At 33.9% G+C, this 24,719-nt stretch overlaps 1 pseudogene; it reads left to right on the forward strand.

The window, feature by feature from the left end:
• The first annotated feature begins 6,285 nt into the window (after positions 1 to 6,285).
• LOC102606260 (ABC transporter C family member 10-like) lies at positions 6,286 to 12,188 on the forward strand (annotated as a pseudogene).
• Positions 12,189 to 24,719: the final 12,531 nt, after the last annotated feature.

Below are 24,719 nucleotides of genomic sequence, written 5' to 3' on the forward strand. Positions count from 1 at the left end.
GGAGGGTATTTAGTTGTCCTAGTTTAATGGATATTAAGTTATGTTTTGTGAAGTCTTTTGGTGTTTGTTATGATTGATGTTAGGCTGCCTTGATGTTAGGTGTTTACTATGTATGAAAGTGTGTGAATCATGCTAGTATGAAAGTGTATGAATCATGCTAAGTAATGTCCTTGTAAGTTGTAAAAGTGATGAATATTAAAACTAATGTTGAGAGACAAACTTTTGCCAACTCTAAAATAGTGCATTTCACATCCATTATTTTGATTGCTTACAATAGATAGCGGTAGCCACTAACCCATAAAGAAAACTACTTTATGAACAAAACGATTCTGGCATAACTTTTTCAACCAATCTACATAACATTTACTACATAAAGAACTCTCTATAAATCCAAGATAGTATCACAATGATCAACAAAACTCGATATTTCCTCCTAATCTTTTCCTTTTCTTCATCATGTTTTTTTATCCTCTTTTGTAATCCCGAAATAGCAATTCTAGCGTGTTCAGTATAATCAAGTTCACACCACCTAAAAAACTTGCATCCAACCTGTTTAAGAAGAACAAATTCACTATCAAAATTGAATCTTGAGAACTAAAATTTAAACCAAAAAAGATGTTTTAAATGAAACCATACCCGACCATCTTCACATCCAAGAAACCAACGACCTGGATTGTTTGCAGACCAAGAAATCTTCATTATAGCTCTTTTTCCACAATGACAAAAAAAATTAGAATCCATTTGCACTAAATATGAGCACAAATCGTTTTAAAGAGAGGAAAAAACTTGGTTTGAAAGAGGAGGAAAAGAGAAATGAGATTTTGATTTGGAAATATAAAGAAATATATATAAAAGGGATTCATTAAGGGTAGAATTGTCATTTCAGCATTTTTTTACCGTTGTGGGCCTCGAAAATAACTCCCAACTCGCGCAGAATTCGTGCATATCACGCATTTTGCCAGGTAGGACTCGCGTGTTTATCTATTAAAAGGTTGGATAGTTAAAGTGCCTATTTGTGCACTATGAAAGTTGGAGGTCAAACTTAAAATTTGAAGCCAAGTTTAGGGTCTAATATATGTATTATGCCTTTAATGTTTGAACCACCTTGCTTCTTTGGTCTACAAACATTTTCCCATGCCACTAAGGCTAATTTCTGTACTCTCTCTACACTTTTTATCCACTTCCCTGATCACACTCTGTGGAAGTACAAAAAAGTTATGTATAGAAAACAAAACTGAGTTAATAATGTGTAGCTTGCCTGCATAGGAAAGGTGTCTAGTTGAGACTGATCTGATCTTTCCTTGTACATAATTGTTGACATTCTATTTTAGTCCACTTCTGAAACAAACCCAATTTCCAATACAAATATATATTGTTATCGCGGAATACAAATTACAACGTCACAACAGAGCAACAACACACTAATTATAGATAGATAACATAGAAGGGGATGAGATTCTAGAAGAGAGAGAGAAAGCTGATGAGAGATAACTGAAAGCCAGAGCTTTGACATAATTTGCATAACCGTTCTTTCTAATCCCTAGACCTTTTTAACAATAGCTAAATAAAACTGTCCAACATTTTACTCGGTCCAATAATATCAACTGGATCAGTCATATTTGCCGCGTCTAGGCCATAGGCCCTTATAAAGTCATCGTGGATCACAACTACTTCCTTGGCAACAGTAGAAGCCCCAGGAAACTTGTCTAGCTTAAAGCCCGTCAACTCCAGTAGTCTTTGACTCACATCATCCTTCCCTCCTGCTAGGTAGGTAGATGTTTGATTTCTCAAAAATTAGATCAGTTACTCAGAAAAATGTAATAGGTCTTCCCCATCAAGCACATTACAAAAATAGGATGGTGATTCATATTTAGCTTCTTACACATAGGATGGTGCTTGAAATCAGACAACTGGCCCATCATTGTCAAGATTCGCGATAGAATATTCCATAATCAGTACAAATTGCAAAGACTTGCATTTTGTGGCTTCGCAGTCTTAGGAGATTACAGTTGCTCCAACAAATTACCATTCTTCATAAATTCCAAAATGACTTCTAGTAGCATTCAGGATTGATATATTCAAGCTTGAACCCAACATTTGATATCAAATTGAGTTGCTCTCAGGTAATTGACCCCTCTCTACGTTTCCCAAGGAATCCCCTTTTCCTGCTTCGTCTTCCTCTTTCTAACACCTCATATTTGGAAAAGAAGGAAAATCAAAATTAATTTTAGGGTGAAGGTTGTGTCTACGGGGCCGTAGATGGCAACCGTAGGAAGGGGAAAATAATTTTCTAAAATCAAGTCCAATACCCTTGTTACGATTCATCAGGACGGTCAATCATCCTATGTATGAGTCGTAGATAGGTCTCGTAGGTGAGTCCCAGACTTGGTAAAATTTTGAGGGTCAAAGTTGATTTCTACGGTTGGTTTATACGGACCTGTAGGAAGACCTATGAGTCGTACAAATGTTCCATCAAAAGAGAGGTGAAATAATGGTCCCAGTCTACGATTGACCAGTATAGATCATAGAAAGTTCTACTGTCTATAGGTTTAAGTTTGGCAATTATTTTAATGGGCTTTTAGTAAAAAGTTAAAATATTATTGTTTTGAAAAAATGTTGGCACCAATTCAAACATGACAGAGACACATTAAAAATAAATAGATAGAGTTTTAATTGGGCGGAATGACCTGGTAAGCCCTTATACTTGGCTATGTTTGTAAGTTGGACCCTTATACTTACGATTTTGTCAACTAAACCCTTAAACTCGTTAAAAAACAATATTTTAAACCCTTTCCTCATCCTATGTGTGCGCGTGTGATACACTTATTTACACGTTGGATTCCACGTCATTTTTAATGACACATAAGAAATTAAAGATTAGACAAATAAAATAAAAATAAAAACCATATCCCCATCACATTTTTGCCTCTAACTCCGCCGCTCTCCTCCATTCACCGTTCTCCGATCAATGGCTTCAAAGAAGGCATAAGCTCCACCTTCATCTTCCAAGCCAGCAGATCTACACCAGGGCTACCAACACTTAATATGCGTTATTTCATTTGCTTACATAGCTCTTGTAGGGGATACTTGTTTGAAATTTCTAAGCTTATTTTGGAAAATATCAGAGGACATATGAGCTACACAGCTATTTTGAGCAATAGTTTTGATCACAATTACTATTTTGACTATGCTGGATATTTAATTGAGTTATTTATCTCGGAAAAAAAAAGCATACCCTGTAACTTTTATTATTTTCTCCATTTTTGCTCTCAAATTGGCACAAATTCATGTTAAATGGATAGAATTCTTACCAATTTGTCTTGAATTTTACATTATTGGTTCACAAACACAAACCCAACAAATCTCTATACAATTTTAAATTTATTTCATAAATTCACAAAACCCATTTGTTATTTTTGAAGCTTCATCAAGCTTATCAATGAAGTTTTTCATTTTTCAAAACCCACTATCACCAAAAAATACGCATGAAATCGAAATTTTGAAAAACCAAACATGGCAAAATGAAAAGAACTAGGAGGGAAATTGATTTGCAACAAAAAGAATGAACTTTGAGAAAATATTTAGGGGTGGGACAGTATGTGGGGGTGTTAAGAAAAAGAACAAGGGAAATGATGGGTGAATCCAAAGAAAGAAGGAAAGAAGTGGAATAGGTATAAGAAATTTTGTTGGGGCGGGGGTGGGGTGGGGGAGGAGCAGCGATGGGTTGCTTTGAAGAAGATGACTCCCCCCTTTTTTGTCTTTTTTTTTTGTTGTTTTCATTTTTTTTTTAAAATTTTAATGTTTTTTTCATATTAATTTTATACATACTTGCTTTAAAACGCGTGGAATTACGCATCGTTCCAAGTCAGCAATATTAATGCCACATGTGTTCAGTCAACGATCAGAGGTGCTTAATATATTGTGTTTCATCGAGTTCAAGGGTCTAGTTGACAAAGTCGTAAGTATAAGGGTCCAAAATACAAACAGAGTCAAGTACAAGGGCCTCCCAGACCATTCCGCCTTTTAATTGGGGTCGTGCTTCTCAAATCATGGATTACTTAGCATTAAAATAAGTGCAATGAGTAGAAATTAAACTCAATAACTATTGTTGACCTCTTTTAAAAGTTGAAACAATTACTTTTAAGATGAGGTGCGAAGTTGATATTATAAGCTGATTAAATTCGCTTATAAATTTTTTAAAATTTAATTATATATGTGTTTTGTTAACAACAGAGTACTTATAAGTTATAAGTTAGGGAAAAGGGTTTGAAAAATACTTCAACTTTGGCCAAAATTGTTGTTACGATACCAAACTTTAGAAATGACCGAATACTCCAACTTTGGCCGAAATTGTTGTTACAATACCAAACTTTATTGAGGACCTTTTATCCCCTGCACTATTTAATAGTGTATTTTAAAGGTATATATGTTCATACGTGGACATCATAAATATTGCATCATTTTAAATAGTAATGTGTCCATGCACATATATACCTTTAAAATACACTATTAAATAGTGCAGGGGATAAAAGGTCCTCAATAAAGTTTGGTATTGTAACAACAATTTCGGCCAAAGTTGGAGTATTTTTCAAACCCTTTTCCCTGTAAGTTATAATCAACTTATGACTTTTTCAACTTATAAGCACTTTAGTTCGATTAAATATTTATTATTTTATTTTAAATATTTTTTTAAATTCTCAATATATATTTTCTAAAACAAAACTCCTAGCTTCCTCTTCATTCCATATCGTTGTTCCTCTTTTTATTTGCACGAAAAATATTTGAATTTATAGCTTTTTACAATAAATTTAAGGATATACAAAACATATAAATTATTTATTAACAATTTCAACACTTCTATTTTAACATGTAACTGTTTATTTATATATAATAATAAATTAATTCCAATATCTAAAAATATTTTTCAACATTTCAATTATCAGTTATGTACTATTAGCTAAGTTAAATAGGCTCTTACTTTCAACTCAAAACATGTGAATAGCACATGCAATGCTAGTTTTTAACTCAAATTCACCAATAAGACGGCATAATCCATTTTAACCAGCTAAGCATGTGCTCTTAATTACGTAAAAATCACATCACAATATTGAATTTGGGGAGCCTTTCCTTCTAAAAGACGATATGAAGCATTAACTTTTTTTTTTTACAAAAAAATAATGTTTTGTTTGAAAGAGTGAAGTGTTTGACTTCATTCTTGGGTAAAACTCGCATGTGGTTCAATTCGATACAACGTGTAAAATATTATATGTCCTTGATATATAAACAAAAAACTCTTATCATTAAAGGGATGGTACTTACTTTCATATAGATATCGCATGGCGTCAAAAGAAAATATATTGTTGAGCATGTGAGAAAAAAACTACCATAAGATCTACTTCATAAATCTATTGACATTTGGATTCATTTTTTATTAAATGTTCATTAATGTACTAAACATTTTAGACGCAAGCTCCATTACTGCTTGTAATGATATTATTTTCAATTTTGTAATGTACTAAACATTTTATACGCAAGGTTTAATATAATACTTTTAACAGTTCATCTATGTTATTCAACTCTTTATATATCTTATAATTTTATTCATATGGTCCAAACAAAAAACAATCAACTATGTAAATTTCATTGACCAAAACATATACTTTCTTTCTTTTCGATTTATTTGTTTGATTTTGATTTGACACGAAATTTAAGAAAAAAAAAATAATCATTCAAATTATGGATGTGTGACAGCATGTAAAGACGGAGAACAATACAATCTAATCCAAACATTGTATTCATTAAAACAATACACTATAATACAATACAACACAATACATTATGAAACAATACATAACAACCATCCAAACAAAGTGTAGAGTAATATTTTCTGCTTATCTACAAAACACCAGAAAAGCAAGTTAGGAAAACATGTTCCCTCATCCCAAATGCACCTGGTATCCAGTATACACATTGGAGCCCGATTAAATCCGGATTTGCACCGAGAAATCTCATATTGAGGGTAAAACACTTCCTAACAAAGATGAGTATGGATACAAACTTAAATGCTTAATCATATATAAATGCTATTTTGTTCTTGACTGAGTTACAAAAAGATACAAACTTTAAAGTCTTTTGAATCTATGAATTTCTCAAATACCTATTGTGGAGAACCCTTTAGTTCTTTTCTTGAAATGCTCAATTCAGATACATGTCTCAATCATATTTTTCTGTTATCTCTGGACTTCCTACTATTGTTCATCTTGTTAGTTGTCCTAGTTTGTAAGATTTCATTGAGTAAGTTACTATCTTATGGAATTCCTAAGTTGTCAATTTCTTCAACTATTTTTAATGGATGTTTGGGCTTAGCATACATAGCATTTGGAGTATGGAAGCTTAAAGAGCAACACCAAGAATTTGAAGTTCTTCTGCTTCTTGTTCATGGCATTACATGGTTATTTGTAAGTTTATTCATTAGTCTATGCAAGCAACAAGCTTTCCTTATAGTGAAGATTTATTCAATCACTGCATTCTTGTTAGCAATGTTTCTTTGTATAACATCAATGTGGAAATTTAATTATAATCATGGCAATGTAATAGATACTACTAAAGTGATATTAAATGCACTATCTTTTCTTGGAGCAATACTTTTACTCTGCATTGGATTTATTAAGGAAAGTGAATATGATGAGACATTTTATAAACCTTTACAAGAATTTGAAGATGGAATTATTACTCCATTTGCAAATGCTGGATTTCTTGGAAAATTGTCATTTTGGTGGTTGAATCCATTAATGAAGAAAGGTAAAAGTAAGATTCTTGAGGAGGGAGACATTCCTCATCTAAGATTAGTCGATGGAGCAGGAACATGTTTTGATATGTTCAATGAGAAAAGACCCTTTAGGAAAACCTTCTATATTAATGGCAATACTCCTCTGCCACCAAAAATCCATCCTGATATCGGGGGTGTTTGCTCTTATTAAGATCTTAATGCTGACAACAGGACCGTTGTTTCTTCATACCTTCATCGAGGTTGCTGAAGGAAGAGAATCCTTTAAATATGAGGGATATGCTCTATCAGCCGGATTTTTCCTTGCGAAATGCTTGGAATCTCTAGCAGAGAGGCAATGGCTCTTCAGAAGTAGACTGATTGGACTACAAGTAAAATCTTCACTGACTGCAGCTATCTTTCACAAACAACTTCATGTCTTAAATGCTGCCAAGAAACTCATTCCCCTGGCCAGATAATGAACTATGTCACTGTAGATGCTCATAAAATAGGTGAATTCCCCTTTGGTTCATCAGATATGGACGACAATTCTTCAGCTCGTCCTAGTGTTATGTGTAATGTACTATTCTATAGGGGTAGCTGCATCAGCAGCATTAGTGATTATAATATTAACTGTACTAGTTAATTCCCCATTAGCCAAGTTGCAGCTTAAGTATCAGACTAACCTCATGATAGCACAAGATAAAAGGCTAAAGGCCATCACAGAAGCACTTGCGCATATGAAGGTTCTCAAGTTATATTCTTGGGAAAAACATTTCATGGACGCGATAAGCAAGTTGAGATCAGAAGAAACCAAGTGGCTATCATCTGTTCAAACACAAAGAGGATACTACCTCCTCCTGTTCTGGTCCTCTCCTATTCTGGTCTCATCTGCAACTTTTGTAGCTTGTTACTTGTTTGGAGTTCCTCTTCATGTCAGCAGTGTTTTCACATTTCTAGCCTCTATACGACTTGTTCAATTGCCCATTAGAAATCTCCCTGATGTTGTCGGGGCATTTATTGAAGCAAAGGTTTCGCTGTCGAGGATTGTGAAATTTCTTGAAGAACCTGACATGCACACAAGGGATATGAAGAAGCAAAGGCAAGATGATGTGAACATTTGTATAAACTGCACTGATGTTTCTTGGGAGATGAATTCTTTAAAGCCTACATTAAAGGACATAACTCTCGATATTAAACATGGTGAAAAAGTGGCTGTATGTGGTGAAGTTGGCTCAGGGAAATCTACCCTCTTGTCTCTGATTCTTGGAGAAGTTCCATACATCAAAGGCACAGTAAGTTTTTATTGTATTGGTAGAGAATACATTGTATCGGCGTAATCAGAAGATGTTACAGTTTCTGCTTTTTGTTTTTGCAGGTTGATGTTTATGGAAAGATAGCTTATGTTTCTCAGACAGCATGGATTCAGACAGGGACCATACAAGAAAACATCCTATTTGGATCAAATATGGAACCACAAAGGTATCGGCAAGCTCTAGAAAGGAGTTCTCTGGTGAAAGACTTGGAGATTCTTCCATTTGGTGATCTTACTGAGATAGGAGAAAGAGGTAACAATTTGAGTGGAGGGCAAAAGCAAAGGGTTCAACTAGCTCGTGCCCTCTATCAGGATGCAGATATTTACCTCTTGGATGATCCATTTAGTGCTGTAGACGCACATACCTCGACTAGTCTATTTAATGTACTTTATATCAAGTCTTCTCCATTTGTCTTCTTTGAAAACCATATCCAGTATTGAAAATTATTCTCAGCATCCCGCGTTTTGATTTGGCAGGATTATGTTGTGGGAGCTCTATCAGGAAAAACTATTCTGCTGGTAACACACCAAGTTGAATTTCTTCCAGCATTTGATTCAATTTTGGTTAGTTACCTCCATGAAGAACTCTGATAATTCTATTTGTTTTCTATTGTAATATCCGTTTACTCTCTCATCTTAAGTACTTAGTAATCTTTATCCATCTAAATCAGAAAGGCAGCAATCGTACTTAGTAAACAGGCATTCAAATTTGGTCACAGCTGGCAAGTAAACACTTCAACTTTGAGTATGCACATCTAGACACCTCAACTCGTCTCCATTGTGTCAGTTGAATACTCCACCTTACAAAAATGATCATCCAGATACCTCCAAATGTATGTGTCACATCAGTGTCAGCTGTCAACGAGACACAGTGGGGACGAGTTGGAGTGTTTAGTTGTCAGTTGAGACCAAGTTGAGGTGTCTAGATATTCACTCTCAAAGTTGGACTGCTTACTTGTCAGCAGAGGCCAAACTTGAGTGTTTATATATGAGAAAAGTTTAGTCAGATGTTTGAAGGAGTATTATAATCTATCGCAATTTTAACCATATATCTTTCAATTTCACAGCTACTATCTAATGGGAAGATCATGAAATCTGGTACCTTTGATGAGTTGTTGTCAAAGAGTAAGGAATTTCAGGACCTTGTTAATGCACAAAAAACTCCTCCTGATCCAAAATGTCAAGAAGTTTATGCTTCTAATAAAAGGCCTAAAGCTGCTGAGATAGAGAGTGATAATAATGTTTCCTCCGAGGAACGTGATGAGGTAGATTCTTTAGAAGGAGATCAATTAATCAAAGCAGAAGAACGAGAAGTAGGAGATGCTGGATTGAAGCCATACATACAATATCTAAAGCATTACAAAGGATTCTTGTATTTCTCCTTGGCAGCCATTGCACACACAATGTTTGTAGTTGGTCAGTATATACAGAGTTACAAGTTGGCTATTGACCTTCAAGATTCCAGCGTTAGCAGATTAAAGCTAATCAACGTCTACGCAGTCATTGGTTTTGGTTTAATAATCTTTCTGGTTTTAAGATCCTTATTAACAGTAAAGATGGGGCTTGATGCATCAAAATCAGTTTACTCTACACTGTCAAACTCTCTTTTCTTTGCACCAATGTCTTTTTTTGACTCAACGCCTTTAGGAAGAATACTTAGTCGGGTAAGAATAGCTGAAAAATATGTTACTAAAAATTAGTTTTACTTGGTTGATCATTTAAGATTATCCATTTGTTGTGCGCAGGTATCTTCAGATATGAGCATTGTTGACATCGAGTTGCCTTTCTTAATAAACTTTACTGTAGGATCAATCATTATTCTATACTCTACCTATGTCATCCTGTGTATTTTCGCTCCAGAGGTCCTGCTGGTTATCGTGCTTATGATTTACGTAACTATACTAGTTCAGGTAATAGACATTTTGTTATAGCTTTCAAATGTTAGTAGTAGTTATTTCAAATGTGTAATTTATGAACACATTTTATTATACAGAGATACTACAATGCTTCTGCTAAAGAGCTGATGAGATTAAATGGAACGACAAAGTCTTTAGTCGCCAATCATTTAGCTGAAAGCATTTCTGGGATAATGACGATTCGAGCTTCTGCACAGGAAGAACGTTTCTTTTTCAAGAACTTAGAGTTTATTGATAAAAATGCTAGGCCAATTTTCCATACTTTCTCAGCAACTGAATGGTTAATTCTACGTTTGGAAATAATATGCACGATTATCATGTCCTCATGGATGCTTGGCATGACTTGGCTTCACAGAGGGAGTTCTATATCTGGTTTGTTCCATTTATGCTTTGATATATGACATTATCTAAGGCCTACTTGCACGTATCAGAAAATCTCAGATTGAACCTTGTTGCTGAACAGGACTTACTGGAATGGCATTCTCCTATGGCCTTTCACTAAATGCAGCTCTTGTTTTGTGTGTTCGATGGCAATGCACGATAGCAAATTCTATTGTCTCTATAGAAAGACTAGAACAATACATGAGAATACCTAGTGAAGAATCTGAACTAGTGCAAACAAACCACCCTCTACCTGGTTGGCCTACGCGTGGCAAAGTGGAAATTCGCGACCTAAAGGTATGTTTTTATCAGTAGCAAGAACCGTCAATCTGTTCAAAACAATGCTAATCTCTTGTAAGTTTGTTTTGAAACAGGTGAGGTACAGGCCAAATGCTCCATTAGTTCTTCAAGGTATTAGTTGTACATTTGAAGGGGGACAAAAGATTGGAGTTGTAGGCAGAACAGGCAGTGGGAAAAACAACTCTTATCAGTGCATTGTTTCGCCTAGTTGAGCCTACAGATGGAAAGATCATCATCGATGAATGTGATATTTCAACGATTAGGCTTCATGACCTTAGGTCGCATATTGGAATTATTCCACAAGATCCTACACTCTTTTACAGGTTCTGTAAGATACAATTTAGACCCCTTATCAGAATATAGTGATGACCAGATATGGGAAGTAAGTTTTATATACATATATACAAGTTGTCTCATTTCTAATGATTCTAAGTTGCTAACAGAATTTTGTTGTTTAAAGGTTCTTGATAAGTGTCAGCTTAGAGAGGCTGTCCAAGAAAAAGAAGGGGGTCTAGATTCCTCAGGTAAACATAGGTGATTTTAAAAGTATTTATTCAGCGTGGCCAAAAGTTCAAGATCACCCTTTACGACTCCTGTTTCTAATATACTTTCAGTTCTACAAGATGGATCAAATTGGAGCATGGGACAGAGACAATTGTTCTGTCTGGGACGCGCATTATTGAAGAGGAGTCGAATTCTAGTGTTAGATGAAGCTACTGCATCCATTGACAATGCTACAGATGCAATTCTGCAGAAAACAATCAGGCTAGAATTTGCAGACTGCACAGTTATAACAGTTGCTCACAGAATTCCAACAGTCATGGATTACACCAAAGTTTTAGCAATAAGTAATGGTGAGTTACTTATATTTATTCCATAATAATGTTACGCTTCCTTTGTCACAATTATGTCACACTCCAAAATAATAATTTGGGACACATGAAACATTCCCTCAGTCCAATTTTAGTTGTTCACCTAGTCTTCTAATAATGTCTGCATTAAGATAGATTGTCTATATCATATCCCTTAGAGTGCAATCTTTCCTCGAACACTAGGTAAACACAGGATGTTTTGTAAACCAAATTGTGTTTTTTTTTATTAAAGAGGAAAAGTGTTCCGTAATGGATTATTTTCGATTCTTAGGATCAAAACTCAAGACCTCTAATTAAGAATCAAAGGATCTTATCCATCTTGCCACGATTACTAAGCTTACAATTCTCATCATTGTTGATTTTTCAGGGAAGTTGGTTGAGTTTGATGAGCCAAAGAAGTTGATAAACAAAGAGGGTTCATTATTTGGGATGCTTGTTAAAGAATATTGGGCTCGTACAGAAAAGTGAGAGTTTTAAAGAATTTTGACATTCCATCTAGGTTAACTTTTTATAAGCCCGACTTATTTGAGATTGAGGCATAATTATTGTATCTAAATTGATTTTTGTTGTCTAGTTAAAGTCAAAGCCAGCTAAAGATAAATAAAATTCTTTGATGTTCTTAGAAAATGATTTCCTCATGTAAAGCCCAACCTGCAAATAGAATACTTTAATTTTTTCTTGATTAGTGATTAGTACTAATCTGCAGTCTCTTAGAGGTAAAAAAAAATGCAATTCTTTTCATAGCAAGTTGATTTACTTTCCTTATATTGCATTTAAAGAGATCAATGTGTAGGGGTGTTTATGGTTTGATTTGAATTTTGATTAACATTAAATTAATTTAATTAATATTTAAATCAAACCAAATTAAATAAAATGAATTAAAATATTTTCTCCATGTTGAATTCTATAATAAATTACTATTTACTCATGAAAATATGGATAAATATGAGTAAACTTGTATTTTACTCGATCCATTTGTTGCCCAATCCACTTTTACCCATATGAAATATGGACGGGTTAAATTATTACTCATTTTATGTTGACCCATTTTCAATCCATTCAAATTTAATTCAACCCGCTTATTTGCCACCACTATCTTAGATATAAAAAAATTTCTTCTTCTTCCCTCTGATGAACCTGATTTCTTGAATACTATAAGTAAGAATTTTCATGTATGAGTTCATTTTTCTTGGGTTAAGTCTAATGATTAATGTATATTGATTGTTAGATTATTTCTAAAGTCTAACACACTTCATCTTTAAGAATATATATTTACACATCTCAATTTGTTCCATTATTTTTTGTCAAAAGTCAATTTAACTAATTTTCAAAGGTAAATTAGATTATATTAATTTGATATTTTAAACAAAAAATTTAGATATTCAAAAACTATACGAACAATACTATAAATTGCAAATTTTTGCATATCAATATAATGAAAATTACATCGTAAAATGTTGACTCTAAAAATTGAAACTATGACAATTAAAAGAGGACGGAGTTGTAAGTTTTGGGTTTGGGTCGCCCATGTGGATCGACCCGACCCGATCCAACCCAAGATTGTTTTTTCTGAATTAAAAAAAAAGACAAATATTAATTTAAAAAGGGGTGGGAACAATTACTATTCTCTCCTTTTTAAATTAAGTTTTTTTTTGTTTTTTTCTTGAACGCTTCAGAAAAGAAAAACAGGAAGAACAACAAAAACTCAAAAAGACTTGGATTAAAGACACAACAAAAAGCATTTAATTTGTAAAACACTATCTTTGTTTCCTAGTGATTCAAAGAAGGATTTGGAGCAAATAATTCAGTTCGTGAATTTCATTCCGCTGCAACAATCAAAGGTACACAAATCTTGTACCAAACGTTGTTTAAATTCTATCATTGGCATCAGAGCCAGGTTAATTACTCCATGATTTTGCATAGTAATTCCTTGAAGTGTAACACTGATTATACTAACCTGATATAAATTGAAAAGATTAGGCTCATCATAAAATTGAATCTCATATTTTATGCCATCTAATCTGAGAACGAAAGTACCACATGAACACCTTGAATTCGACCAGGAATTTGGGAAGTTTCTTTGTTTTTTTTTTAAAGATATGTTATGAGTATAAATATGAAAAGAAATAAAGAGGTTCATGTCGTATATTTTTTTTCTTCTTCGTTGATCTTTGGGTTTTTTTAAGCATAATATAGATATCTTGAATACTAGAAATTTGTGAAGAAGAAATAAATAAAAAGGGTGATATTTATTTTGTTGAGAATTTTTTTTGAGTTTTAGTATAATTAGAAGACCTTTTCTCTCTCTTCATTTATTAAAAGTGAATAGGTTTTTGTTGTTTTTTGTTTTGTTTTGACCTTTTCTGTTAAGGATAAAAAATAATACTCCCTCTGTCCCAATTTATATGACTCACTTTCCTTTTTAGTCAGTCCCAAAAAGAATGACACATTTCTATTTTAAGTAACAATTTGCCTATAAAATGTCTTTTTTACCCTTAATGAAATGATTTACAACCACACAAATTTCTATCATTCATTTTGGACCACAAGTTTTTAAAAGTCTTTCCATTTTTCTTAAAGTTTGTGCCAAATCAAAGTACATCATATAAAATGGGACGGAGGGAGTAATAAAGAGGGTCCCACATGAAAAGGAAAAACGTGTCAAAGGAGGACGAATTAGTTTTTATTTTTTTTTCTTCTGTTAAAAAAAACAGTCCTTTTTTATTTTAAAGAGTACACATATTTTATTTAAGGGAAAAAGGATAAATATACCCCCGAACTATCGTTAATGGTATACAAATATCCTCCGTCATACTTTTCGTTCATCAGTGCCCCTGCCGTCCAAAAATCAGTGCACATTTACCCCTCCCACTAACGGAATAGTTATTTGATATACATGTTGCAATCCTACGGCTCAACCCGATTTGATTAATTATTTAACCCAAAATTTAAATACCCGTCCATTACCCATTTAACCCACCTAATTTACCCATTACCCACACAAATAAACTATCTAAAAACCTCAAGGAAAAGCCCCATTACCCGTTTGCATGATTTTATTTGAAGATTTTTGTTAGTAGTTTACATGATTTTGCTGAGGAAATTGTTTGTCATGTTTAGTATGCGTTTTTTGAGAATTTTTTTTGCCTGAGCTTGTGTTTTGCGGCAACTTATAGCTTGAAAATTACTTGTAAATCATGTGGAAGATTGAATAGGTGAGCTGTTTTTCGAAGTAAATCCAATTAACTTTAGCTGATAATCGATTAATTAATTTTCTTTGCAGTAATTTTATTGTGTGAAGTTTGATTTGTTAATTATAATTTGCGCTTTACCTAATTTGTTGAAAATTAAAGAGGAAGCGTAGATCTATGAAGAAATTAAGATCTCTAGTTTTTCAATCGAATACATCTCTAATTTATTCTCAGAAGTTGTATATGTGCTATGAATTTTAGGTGTTTCTGCGAATTGATCTTCTCAAAATAAATAATTTTCGCTCTGATTTCTGATTTTGCTGGCTGCTTCTTCGTTTGTCTCAACGAAAAGGTCAAAAAGCACTCGCACACGTATCTCCGCCTCTCGATTCCTTTTATCATTTGTCCAGATCTGTAAATTTTTTCTTCACATAGTTCGTATAAAATAATCACTCCAGATATGCTGAAATTTTATATGAGCTCTTACCTAAAATTTCTTATTTTTTTCCTGAAACACACGTTTTTCTTCAATTAGATCTTACTACCAAACTAGAGAGAAGATGAATCACTGTGCAATTCAACAAGGTGCTTTCGCCACCTGTGAAGACATGTGATCTCTGTTTCTTCAATTTATGATAAAAAGAACGTTGTTGTTTTTATTTGTGTGGGTTAAATGGGTAATGGGCGGGTTAAATGGATAATGGGTGGGTATTTAAATTTTGGGTTAAATAATTGATAAAATCGGGTTGAGCCGTAGGATTGCGCCATGTGTATCAAATAACTATTCCGTTAGTGGGAGGGGTAAATGTGCACTGATTTTTGGACGGCAAGGGCACTGATGAACGAAAAGTATGACGGAGGGTATTTGTATACCATTAACAATAGTTCGGGGGTATATTTGTCTTTTTTCCCTTTATTGAATAAAATACTGTACATTTTTATTTGGAATCATAAAGTGTTATTTCTTTGATAAATAGTCAAAGGAAGAATAGCACCATTTTATATTGATAAAGTATTTATTTGATTTACTTTAACATAAGTTTATTCAAATGGTCAAATCAGATTAAGGCTGACTTTGTTTTATTTTTCCCATGAGTTATCTTCTTAATTTAATAAAGAATAATGACCAATTATTTTGACTAGATTATAATTTTAATATGTGCATTAAAATTGGTCTCGATAAATTAGTTTAATTCTTATGTTCCTTGAGCAATTCCTTGCCTTTTATGAAAATTTGTGACATATGTTGTCGTATTAAATAGTATTAACCATATTTTCGTTTTGTTCCCATTTCAGATATGGCTAAATGGGAACATGCTCAAACTACTCCAAGTGGGAGTTCTCAAAGTCGAGCAAAGGGACAAGGTAGAAGAGTAAGCCGCCGTAAGACATGTTTCCGAAGGAGTGAAATCGTACAGATTGGTATCCCAAGGGCGACACAAAATCAGTCAAGGAACCAAAGGGCCATTCGAAAGGGAAAAGAGAAAAAATTTAAAGAGTTTGAGTCATTGAAAATGTCCCCTAATATGTCAGCACATGATTTTATTCACCTTTTTTGAAATAAAATGGGCTGAACTGGCTGATTATAAGGAAATTTCAAATTGGAGAGCCTTAGCTTATTTAACATACTCTCTCCGTGAACCTTGGGGTAGTAGATTGACTGATGTTTATCATGACATTTGGTCCAGTCAACCTTTTAGGGTTTACATTTGTTGTCTTGAAGACTTATGGGAGGATTCCAGTCTTTGAATTACTAGTAAACTTTGTTGCTTATTCGTTTTTTCAAGATATGAATTATGAAGTTTATTTTTTCTCTCAAATTATGTTATTAGACTTAAAAATCCTTGTTATCAAAGTTGCACAATATATTAATTATACACATTAAGAAATTAGATTTGAATTTTAATTAAATATTTAGTTTGTAGATGATGATTGGATGCATACATGTCTTTTCGATTTTACATTAAATATGAAATCTTTATGAGAATTTAATTTTTCTTGTAATGTTGTATGTCGCATGCATAATTGATTAAAATTCTTGCCTAATTATATGTCAATAACAGACATGGCATCAAAAAGCATCATTGTTGACTTAAACAAAGGTGAAAAACTTAACGGTGATAATTACGATATTTGGAGTCGTAAAATATGGTATGTACTGGAAGAGCAAAATGTTTTGGAAGATATAAATCATGTTTTGAATTAACCAAAAGAGGGTAATACTGCACAACACAGAAGGGATCTTGAAGCTTACAAAGCTTGGAAAAGGCTAACTCCACTGCACGTGGAATAATAGTTAGTTCTGTAGTTGATGACCTCATACATGAATGCGAGAAATTCCCTACTGCTCATGCTATATGGGCACATCTGCGAGAAACGTATGGGGGCACGTCTGTAACCCGCCTCCGACAGTGGACTATCAAGTTTGACACTTACAAAAAAGTCATGATCAGAATATCAAACAACACCTTAGGGTGATGTCAAACATGATAGCTCAACTCAAGAGTGTTGGCCATGTTCTTTCAGATGAACAACAAGTTCAGGCAGTGATTCGATCTCTTCCCAATAATTGGGAACATTTGAAGTTTAACTTGACCCATAATGATAGCATCAAAACTTTTTCCGATGTTGCACGTCATGTTGAACTTGAAGATGAGCGCCTTGGTGCTGCTAAAGCTGCTTCTAATGCCTTTGTGGCAGAGTCAAGTGGTACAAAATCTTCAAGTTTCAAGCGCAAGAAAAATTGGAAAATAAATGGAAAAGACAAGGAGACTGGAGAAAGACCCTCTAAGAAAAAGAAGAAGCCAAACACCAAGAAAGGAAAATGGATTTTCAAGAAGAGAGACAAGAGTAAAATGAAGTGCTACAATTGCCAAAAATTGGGGCATTTTGCTCGTGAATGTACCGAGCCCAAAAAGGTAGCATTTCTAAACGCATCTCTAAGTGCTACATATGTTTATAGCACTTCTTTACTAACTGAATCTTATCCTATGTGGATTGTAGACTCAGGATCCACCGACCACGTGAGTCGACATAGAGAGGCGTTTGTGGAGTTTCGTCGAGTTTCATCTAAATCAAGGTGGATCTACGTAGGAAATAATGTTAGGCTTGAAGTCAAAGGTATAGGCACTTGCAAAGTGGACTTGCGTGGTGGCCGTTCCTTGATGTTGCATGACGTCCTATATACTCTAGAGATTCGACGAAACTTAGTGTATGTGTCTGTTCTTTTAGACGTTGGTTTTGATTTGTTTTTAGTCGTAATGGTGTTAGAATAACTCTAGATAATGTTTTATATGATTTTGGACTTCGTTATGACTGTTTTATTGTATTAGATTGTAATCCTTCAACTTATGACTATTATGTTGACCGTTGTGTAATGGCATGTTATTCAAGTAACAATGATGTTGATGTTATTACATGGCATGCTAGATTAGGTCACATAGGGCAAAGATTGAATGAATAGGTTGGCAAAAGAAGGGCATTTAGGTTCTTTCACCAAAGTTGAAATGCCAACTTGTGAAAATTATCTTGCTGAAAAGATTACGCGTAAACCATTTGGAAAAGCCAAGAGAGTTGAGTTCCCACTTCAATTAATTTATTTAGATATTTGTGGTCCAATGAATGTAAGAGCAAAGTCTGGTGCTACATATTTCATTACATTTATTGATGATTTCACGCGTTTTGGTTATGTCTATTTGATTTCTCATAAACCTGAACTACTTGAGTTCTTTAAAAGATATTTGAATGAAGTTGAAAATCAATTAGATAAAAGCATAAAAGCTTTAAGAACCGATCGAGGACGTGAATATTTGCCAAAATAATTTGAAGAATTTTGTACTGAAAAGGGTATTATCAGACAGTTAACTACTCCTTATACACCTCAACAAAATGGTGTAGCTGAAAGAAGGAATAGAACATTATTAGACATGACAAGATCAATGATGACGCATGCAAATTTGTCTATCTCTTTCTGGGGAGATGCATTATTGACTGGGGCTTACATATTGAACAAGTGTCTTCTAAGTCAGTGTCTTCCATTCCTTATGAACTTTGGACTGGTCATAAAATAAACCTGAATGATTTACGACCGTGGGGTTGTGCACATATATTAAAGATCGTTTTGGTGAGTTTGGTAAACTAAGTCTAAAAGAAAAGAAATGTATCTTTATAAGGTACTCTGAACGCTATAAAGGATATATGTTCATCGATGAACTGGAGGATGGAAGTATTACTGAAATTGTATCACGAGATGTCAGATTTTTGGAAAATGATTTTCCCAAAAAGGGTGAAATATGTGAAGTTGAGCCTCTGTACGAAATGTTGAATTCAGAAGATCAGATAATGTTGTCAAACATACTTGATAATTCAATGGATCAAGAAATGATTCTTGGTCAGAGTGGGAGTTATGTATCTCAAAATCCTATAGAGGAATCTGAACTTCAAATACGTAAGAGTACAAGAAAAGGTGTACCTAAACGATCTTATAAGATTGAGGATTATGTTTTCCTGGTATCTCCCACAGAATTGGATGAACCTAATTCTGTAACTGAGGCCTTATCGAGACCTGAAAGGGAAGAATGGTTAAAAGTGATGAAAGAAGAATTAGAGTCCATGAAAACCAATAAAGTTTGGGATCTAGTTGACCTTCCTAAGGAACGTAAAGCTATTGGGAATAAATGGATTCTTAAAGTTAAACGTAAATCAGATGGGTCAATAGAAAGACACAAAGCACGACTGGTGGCAAAAAGTTTTACTCAAGAAGTTGAAATAGACTATGAGGAAACCTTTTCACCAGTTGTGAAGTTTACTTCCATACGATTACTTTTAGCTATTGTTGCACGTTTAGATCTAGAATTACACCAAATGAATGTGAAGACTGCTTTTCTCAATGGAGAATTAAACGAGGAAATCTACATGGAACAACCAGTAGGTTTCATTATTAAAAGTCAAGAAAAGAAAGTATGTAAATTGAGAAGATCTGGCCTAAAGCAATCTTCAAGACAGTGGTATCTAAGATTTCATAAGGAGGTGATGTCATTTGATTTCACCATGATCGATGAAGACCATTGCATCTATGTGAAAAAGTCCAATGGAAATTTTGTAATTCTTTCTCTTTACGTAGATGATATTTTATTAGCTGGAAATAATTTGGAGTATGTGAAAACTGTCAAGTCGTGGCTTTCAAAATCGTTTGATATGAAAGATATGGATGAAGCAGACTATATATTGTGTGTTAAGATCCAAAGAGATCGTTCCAAGAAATTTTTGAGTTTATCTCAAGAAACTTATATAAAGAAAATATTAGAACGTTTTTCAAATGAATAGTTGCAAATCCATGGATACTCCTGTAGCAAGGGGTGAAACTTTAAGCCTTGAAATGTGTCCAAAGACTGAAAAAGAAAAGGAAGACATGTCTCGAGTTCCTTATTCTAGTGTTGTCGGGAGTTTGATGTATGTTATGATGTGTACTCGCCCAGACATTTGTTATGCCGTAAGTCTAGTTAGCAGGTATCAATCCAATCATGGAAAAGATCATTGGAAAGCAGTAAATAGAATATTCTGATACCTGAACGGAACTGCAGATCATACACTGTGTTATAGTGGATTTGATTTATTCATAAGAGGTTATACAGATGCAGATTGGGCTGGTGACCGAGATGATAGAAAATCAACATCTGGTTATGCTTTCTTACTAAATGGTGGTGCTATTTCATGGAAAAGTAAGAAGTAAACTTACACAACTCTTTCAACCATGGAATCTGAATTTGTGGCTTGTGCATCGTACAAGAAGTTGTTTGGTTAAAGAGATTCTTTGAGCATTTGAGTATTGCAAATGATTCTAAGGGTCCCATAATTCTATATTGTGATAGTCAAGCGGCTATCGCATACACAAAGGATCCTAAGTATCACAGTAAGACCAAACACATCGACATCAAGTATAACTTTGTGAGAGACGTAGTGGCAAGTGGAGAAATAACTTTGCAATACATTCCTACACGTGAAATGATAGCTGATCCTTTTACGAAGGCTATCTCTAGAGACTTGTTTGAAAAACATGTTAAGGCTCTAGGTTTGTGTAGAATATGATGATATTTCAGTATTGTAAAATAACTTGATTGTTATAATATTCTCTTTTATATAATACTATTGAATTTATATTCAAATATAATATGCATGTGATAATTTGTAACAAATAAAGTGTGTTGAACAAGTCGCGAGATTGGCTCTCACACGAGCAATCGCCTCTTACGTCGGAAAACATGAAGAGATGAGTTCCACCACCAAATTATGACTTGTTTTATGAGCCAGACAAAAGTTTCTCAAAGAAAATGAATTTAAGGATCACTTAAAAAGAGAAACTGGGGTTAAACATCTTGAGGTGTTTAGACTGAGGTTTGTACGATGTTGGTTAATCGAAAGAATGAGACACATACACTAATATAAGGTGAAAACATCGTAGCACGTGTTTCATACCATGTGTGTCAAGCGATCAATGGGTCAATGAAAGAATGATTCTCTACTTCTTCATTGTGTGAGACCCTGAAAAGTTAAAATGACTTTTCAATGAAATACCCTTTGACCTTTTTGTTGTTTCTTGAAGTTTCAATCAATGTTGCTACTTTAGCATGTTACTAATAGTTATGAATGATTCGGCAGTGCAATACATGTCTAAGAAAGCAGTTGAATTGAAATAGTTAGATTTGAGTAGATAGGAAAGACGATTAATTGATTAATAAACTTGTATACACAAGCCGGCTATTGCACTAAACATATAGAGTGTAATTGTGTGTATAAAGTTAAACATGAACTCGAGTTAACCTCTTTAAGAGGATGAGAGATCGAATAAGTAACTATTGAAGTAGTGAATGAAGTCTGGGGTATTGTGAGTAATGATGTACTTTTAATAATAATGAATTCTTTCCACATGTGATTGAATTCTGATGTAGGGCTTATAAAACCTTAATGGTAAGCTATTGATGCTCACAGGTCGCACGAACTATTTGTCGTATGAATTGTGTGTTTAGTTGATGTTGTGTTGGCTTGGGACTTGTCCACCATGTGCAAAGTGGGAGATGTAAGTTTTGGGTTTGGATCGCCTATGTGGATCGACTCGACCCAATCCAACCCAAGATTGTTTTTTTCTGAATAAAAAAAGAAAAAGAAAAAAGAAGATAAATATTAATTTTAAAAGGGGTGGAAACAGTTACTATTCTCTCCTTTTTAAATTAAGTTATTTTTTGTTTTTTTCTTGAACACTTTAGAAAGAAAAACAGGAAGAACAACAAAAACTCAAAAAAACTTAGATTAAAGACACAATAAAAAACATTTAGTTTGTGAAACACTATCTTTATTTCCTAGTGATTCAAAGAAGAATTTAAAGCAAATAATTCAGTTCGTAAATTTCATTCCGCTGCAACAATCAAAGGTACACAAATCTTGTACCAAACGTTGTTTAAATGCTATCAGGAGTAGTATAATATAGCAATCATACTTCATCAATTTACTATAAAAAGAAGATTCGAAATTATAGTATTTGTTTTTTTAAGAAAAATATTATTCCAGCAAAAGCAGTACGTGGCTAAGGAGGCAACCATAAACGTGGTGGGGACCACGTAAGACATGTGAGAACCACAAACGTGCCACGCGTCAACCACAGCTTGTACATTTGGTTAGGTGTCATGTGGATTTTTTTATTTTATTTTATTTTAATGAGAGCAGTGATAAGGTCACCGCAGTGACTTGAAGACAATATATTCTTTTTAACATTAAATTTATTTTATCGATCACTAAATCATATTCATAGGTCATGACTTTTTTTATATTTTGTATATGTATTTCGCATGGAACGAAAACTTTATAAGATAAAATATCTTTTTTGAGTTACCAATATAAGAAATCATTTCATCAATTTTTAGGGTATTCTAAATTTTTATGAGTGCACATATTTTAAAATATTATAAAGCTTTTGAAATTTTTTGATTAAAATAATTTGCATTCTGATCCTATTAAAATCACGTTCAAAATAATGACTCACCATGATCCAATATTTAATTTTTAGTCACCATGATTTAATATTTATTTTTTTATTTTTTATAATTTTTATTTCAATTAAGTATTACTCCCTCCGTTTCAAAAAGAATGACCTCATTTCCTTTTTAGTTTGTTTAAAAAAGAATGACCTCTTTTTTTTTGGTAACATTTTAATTTCAGTTTTCCACGTGGCATGTTTAAGACCACAAGATTAAAGAACAATTTTGTACATTTGACATAACTTTAATTTAGGACCACAAGATTCAAAAGTCTTCTTTATTTTTTTAAACTCCATGTCAAGTTAAACTAGTTCATTCTTTGTGAAACGGAGGGAGTAATATTATTCCAACAAATACTTATGAGAAGTCAAATTCATTTTTCACCATTTTTGACAAAAAAATTAATTATAATGAGGGCCACATAATATAAGTATCAAATACCGAGTGAAAATCAAAAAAAATATTCAGCCTTAACTTAATCCATTGTTCTCTCTTCCTTTGGATCATATTTCGAATAAATAAAAGAGAAAAAAAATTCCTTTTTTTATTGTTTGAATGACTTAAATATTTTGGAAAAAGTAGTAAATATTTTTCAAAACTCTCTTTCTACCTTACCACATGATAGGATTCAAGACTTAAGATTCGACCCTAACTTGAGACATGACTCCCAATCCTAATTCGGGATCCGACCCGAACTTGAATCAGGGTCAAGAGTCGGATCATTGGTCAAAGTTAGGTCTTGAGTCGGAGTCAAGAGTTGGATGTCAAGTCGAGGTCAAATCCCGAGACTCGAATCTTAGGTCGGGGTCAAAAGTAGGGTCGCGGGTTGAGTTTGGTGGTTTGGCTTTGATCGAGAATTGAGTTAGGGGAGAGATCAAGAGTCGAGGTCGGATCTTAGGTCTCGAGTTAGGATCGAAGTCAGGAATCAACTCCTAGGTTGAGGTTGAGAGTCGGATCGATCAAGTCGAGTTTAGGGGTGAAGGTTAGGAGTCTAGTTTGGGAGTTTGGTTTTGGGTTGGGGTTGAAAGTCAAGTCTTGGGTCAGTGTCTTGATCAGTCGGGTTGAGATTAAGAGTCGGGTCTCAAGGTCGAGGTTGGGCTCTTGGGTTGAGGTCGAGAGTTGGTTTCAGGAGAGGGTCAAGAGTCGGGTCCTAATTGGGGTCGATATTTAGGTTTCGGGTCAGGGTCGCGATCGACAGTCTAGTTTTGGGTCTTTGCCAAAGTCAGGAATCGAGGTCGTGACTTGAATCTCAACCTAACTTGGGAGTTGGGACCTGGCCCTCAAACCCAACTTGAGCATGAGACCCTCACTCGATCTTAACTTGGGATCAAACATTAACCCAAAACTCAATTTCTGACCTAGGATTTGACTTGAGATCCAATTCCGACCCTAGATCCAATCTTCACCCGACTTCTTACTTAATCTTCTGCTTTAGACCCTGACCCTAACTCTCAAACCTGGCCCCTACCCCAGATCTTACTCTCGACCTAGACCCCGATTTTTTATTATTGTATTTTTAGATCTGGTGTTACAGTAATTTTTTCGACTTATATCTAAATGCTCTTGGGAACATCGTCTTCTTACTTACCAAACACACGAGAAAGCAAGTAAGAAAATCACTTATTTTTCAAGAAAACATTTTCCTTCCTACCAAACACACCCCGAGTAATATCTTATTTTCTTAATAATATTTTTAAGGTATTTATATTTTGAGTTTTGACACTTTTTTTTCGTAAAATTTTATTTTATTTTTAGTTTAGTTAAAATGAAAAGCAGAAGAAAGAGGAAAAAGAAACCTATAATGTTTTGGACATGTATAGATGAGAGGTACATATTCTAGATCTTTCCACATGTGACTCAATCACATCAACTCTCTACCACTTTCATCTCTTTGCATCATCAATTTACGTACTCTAAAAATAATATCTCATTTTATACTTAATAATAA

The sequence above is a fragment of the Solanum tuberosum genome, unplaced genomic scaffold, assembly GCF_000226075.1.
Source record: "Solanum tuberosum cultivar DM 1-3 516 R44 unplaced genomic scaffold, SolTub_3.0 scf00367, whole genome shotgun sequence".
Taxonomy (NCBI): domain Eukaryota; kingdom Viridiplantae; phylum Streptophyta; class Magnoliopsida; order Solanales; family Solanaceae; genus Solanum; species Solanum tuberosum.